This window comes from Arachis duranensis, chromosome 3 (genome assembly GCF_000817695.3).
Source record: "Arachis duranensis cultivar V14167 chromosome 3, aradu.V14167.gnm2.J7QH, whole genome shotgun sequence".
NCBI classification, from domain to species: domain Eukaryota; kingdom Viridiplantae; phylum Streptophyta; class Magnoliopsida; order Fabales; family Fabaceae; genus Arachis; species Arachis duranensis.
This window is the reverse complement of record NC_029774.3, coordinates 43,236,888-43,241,482: the sequence shown is the minus strand read 5'-3', so window position 1 is coordinate 43,241,482 and position 4,595 is coordinate 43,236,888.

The window sequence follows — 4,595 nt, the reverse complement described above, 5'->3', positions numbered from 1 at the left end:
ATTTGAGATGAATCTCTCCATCTCCCATGACTCGGAGGTAGAAGCTTTTGCCTTCCCTTTCCTCTTTCTAGAGGTTTCTGTGGCCTTAGATGTCATAAATGGTTATGGAAAAACAAAAAGCAATGCTTTTACCACACCAAACTTAGAAGTTTTGCTCGTCCTCGAGCAAAAGAAGAAAGAAGAGAGTAGAAGAAGAAGAAATAGAGGAGATGGAGGTGGCTTTGTGGTTCGGCCAAGGGAGAGAAGTAGTGTTTTGGTTGTGTGAAAATGAAGGAGTGAAGATGGGTTTATATAGGGGTGGAGAGAGGGGTAGGGTTCAGTCATGTGAGGGTGGGTTGGGAGGGAAAGTGGTTTGAATTTAAATGGTGAGGTAGGTGAGGTTTTATGAAGGATGGATGTGAGTGGTGAGGAGAATAGTGGGATTTGATAGGTGAGGAGTTTTTGGGGAAGAGGTGTTGAGGTGATTGGTGAATGGGTGAAGAAGAGAGAGGTGGTGTGGTGGGGATCCTGTGGGGTCCACAGATCCTGAGGTGTCAAGGAAAATTCATCCCTGCACCAAGTGGCGAGCAAAAATGCTCAAACGCCGGGCTGGTGCCCATTTCTGGCATTTAACGCCAGCTTCTTGCCCTTTCCTGGCGTTTAACGCCAGTCTGGTGCCCCTTTCTGGCGTTAAACGCCCAGAATGGTGCCAGACTGGGCGTTAAACGCCCATCTGCTAGCCTTACTGGCGTTTAAACGCCAGCAAGTTTTTCCTCCAAGGTGTGCTATTTTTCTTTTTGTTTTTCATGCTGTTTTTACTTTTTCAATTGATTTTGTGACTTCCCATGATCATCAACCTACAGAAAACATAAAATAACAAGGGAAATTAGATAAATATAACATTGGGTTGCCTCCCAACAAGCGCTTTTTTAATGTCAGTAGCTTGACAGTGGGCTCTCATGGAGCCTCACAGATACTCAGAGCAATATTGAAACCTCCCAACACCAAACTTAGAGTTTGAATGTGGGGGTTTAACACCAAACTTAGAAGTTGGTTGTGGCCTCCCAACACCAAACTTAGAGTTTGACTGTGGGGGCTCTGTTTGACTCTGTATTGAGAGAAGCTCTTCATGCTTCCTCTCCATGGTTACAGAGGGATATCCTTGAGCCTTAAACACAAGGGATTCTTCATTCACTTGAATGATCAATTCTCCTCTGTCAACATCAATCACAGCCCTTGCTGTGGATAGGAAGTGTCTGCCAAGGATGATGGATTCATCCATGCACTTCCCAGTCTCTAGGACTATGAAATCAGCAGGGATGTAATGGTCTTCAACTTTTACCAGAACATCCTCTACAAGTCCATAAGCTTGTTTTCTTGAATTGTCTGCCATCTCTAGTGAGATTCCTGCAGCTTGTACCTCAAAGATCCCTAGCTTCTCCATTACAGAGAGAGGCATGAGGTTTATGCTTGACACTAGGTCACACTGAGCCTTCTTGTAGGTCATGGTGCCTACTGTACAAGGTATTGAGAACTTCCCAGGGTCCTGTCTCTTTTGAGGTAGTTTCTGCCTAGACAAGTCAGCTAGTTCTTTGGTGAGCAAATGGGGTTCATCCTCCCAAGTCTCATTACCAAATAACTTGTCATTTAGCTTCATAATTGCTCTAAGGTACTTAGCAAATTGCTCTTCAGTGACATCTTCATCCTCTTCAGAGGAAGAATACTCATCAGAGCTCATGAATGGTAGAAGTAAATCCAATGAAATCTCTATGGTCTCAGTGTGAGCCTCAGATTCCCATGGTTCCTCATTAGGGAACTCATTGGAGGCCAGTGGACGTCCATTGAGGTCTTCCTTAGTGGCGCCCACTGCCTCTTTCTCCTCTCCAAGTTCGGCCATGTTGATGGCCTTGCACTCTCCTTTTGGATTCTCTTCTGTATTGCTTGGAAGAGTACTAGGAGGGAGTTCAGTAACTTTCTTACTCAGCTGACCCACTTGTGCCTCCAAATTTCTAATGGAGGACCTTGTTTCAGTCATGAAACTTTGAGTGGTTTTGATTAGATCAGAGACCATGGTTGCTAAGTCAGAGTGGCTCTGCTTAGAATTTTCTGTCTGTTGCTTAGAAGATGATGGAAAAGGCTTGCCATTTGCTAAACCTGTTTCTTCCACCATTTTTGTTGTTGAAACCTTGTTGAGGTCTCTGTTGGTCCTTCCATGAGAGATTTGGATGATTTTTCCATGAAGGATTATAGGTGTTTCCATAGGGTTTTCCCATGTAATTCATCTTTTCCATTGAAGGGTTCTCAAGATCATAAGCTTCTTCTTCAGATGAAGCGTCCTTAGCACTGCCTGGTGCAGCTTGCAATCCAGACAGACTCTGAGAAATCATATTGACTTACTGAGTCAATATTTTGTTCTGAGTTAGCATGGCATTCAGAGTATCAATCTCAAGAACTCCTTTCTTCTGATTCGTCCCATTGTTCACAGGATTCCTTTCAGAAGTGTACATGAATTGGTTATTTGCAACCATTTCAATGAGTTCTTGAGCTTCTGCAGGTGTCTTCTTCAGATGAAGAGATCCTCCAGCAGAGCTATCCAATGATATCTTGGACAGTTCAGACAGACCATCATAGAAGATACCTATGATGCTCCATTCAGAAAGCATGTTAGAGGGACATTTTCTGATCAATTGTTTGTGTCTTTTCCAAGCTTCATAGAGGGATTCACCTTCCTTCTGTCTGAAGGTTTGGACTTCCACTCTAAGCTTACTCAATTTTTGAGGTGGAAAGAACTTTGCCAAGAAGGCATTGACTAGCTTTTCCCAAGAGTTCAGGCTTTCTATAGGTTGTGAGTCCAACCATATCCTAGCTCTGTCTCTTACAGCAAAAGGGAAAAGCATAAGTCTGTAGACCTCAGGGTCAACCCCATTGGTCTTGACAGTGTCACAGATTTGTAAGAACTTAGCTAAAAACTGATGAGGATCTTCCAATGGAAGTCCATGGAACTTGCAATTCTGTTGCATTAGAGAAACTAATTGAGGCTTAAGCTCAAAGTTGTTTGCTCCAATGGCAGGGATAGAGATGCTTCTCCCATAGAAGTCGGGAGTAGGTGCAGTAAAGTCACCCAGCACCTTCCTTGCATTGTTGGCAGTGTTGTTGTTTTCAGCTGCCATGTCTTCTTCTTTGAAGATTTCTGTTAGGTCCTCTATAGAGATTTGTGCTTTAGCTTCTCTTAGCTTTTGCTTCAAGGTCCTTTCAGGTTCAGGGTCAGCCTCAACAAGAATGCTTTTGTCTTTGTTCCTGCTCATATGAAAGAGAAGAGAACAAGAAAATATGGAATCCTCTATGTCACAATATAGAGATTCCTTGAGGTGTCAGAGGAATAGAAGGAGGGGGTAGAAGAATTAGGATGTGAGAAGAAGGGAAGAAATTTTCAAAAATAAATTAAAAAGATTTTAAAAACATTTTGAAAATTGATTGATGATTTTCGAAAACTAAGATTGAGAAAGAAGTAAAGTGATTTTTGAAAAAGATGTGATTAAAAAGATATGATTGAAAATATATAGTTTTAAAAAGATATGATTGAGAGATATAATTGAAAAACAATTTAAAAAGATTTGATTTTTAAAATCAATGACTTGGCTAACAAGAAAAGATATGATTCAAACATTAAACCTTTCTCAACAGAAAAGGCAACACACTTGAAATGTTGAATCAAATCATTAATTGTTAGCAAGTATTTTTGAAAAATGGAAAGAAATTGATTTAGAAAATATATGATTGAAAAGATATGATTTGAAAAAGATTTAATTTTGAAAAATTTTGAAAACTTGAAAAAAAAATTTGCATTAAAAACAAAATCTTCCCTCTTGTGCCATCCTGGCGTTAAACGCCCAGAATGGTATACATTCTGGCGTTTAACCCCCAAAATACTACCCTTTTGGGCGTTAAACGCCCAGCCAGGTACCCTGGCTGGCGTTTAAACGCCAGTTTTCCTTCCTTACTGGGTGTTTTGAACGCCCATCTTTTTCTGTGTAATTCCTCTGCTGTATGTTCTGAATCTTCAATTCTCTGTATTATTGACTTGAAAAGATACAAATTAAAAATTTTTTTGGATTTTTAATGATGAGGAAAAATCAAAATGCAACTAAAATCAAATAAACAATGCATGCAAGACACCAAACTTAGAAGTTTGTATACTACTGACACTAACAAATTGAGAATGCATATGAGAAACAACAAAACACACAAAAAAAGAGAATTTAAAGATCAGAGCAAGTAAATCATCAAGAACAACTTTGAAGATCAATGAAGACACATGATAAATGCAAGAAGAACAAAAACATGCAATTGACACCAAACTTAAAATGAGACACTAGACTCAAACAAGAAATATTTTAGGTTTTTATGATTTTGTAATTTTTTTGGTTTTTTTTCGAAAATTATATGGAGAAGAAAATAAAGAAATTCAAAATTTTTAATAAGAATTCCAAGAATCATGCAATATTAGTCTAAAGCTTTAGTCTAAAGGAATTAGACATGGCTAGCCAAGCTTCAGCAGGACATCGCATTCAAGAGCTAAATTGATGAAAATCAATCAGCTTTGGTGATGATAAGAA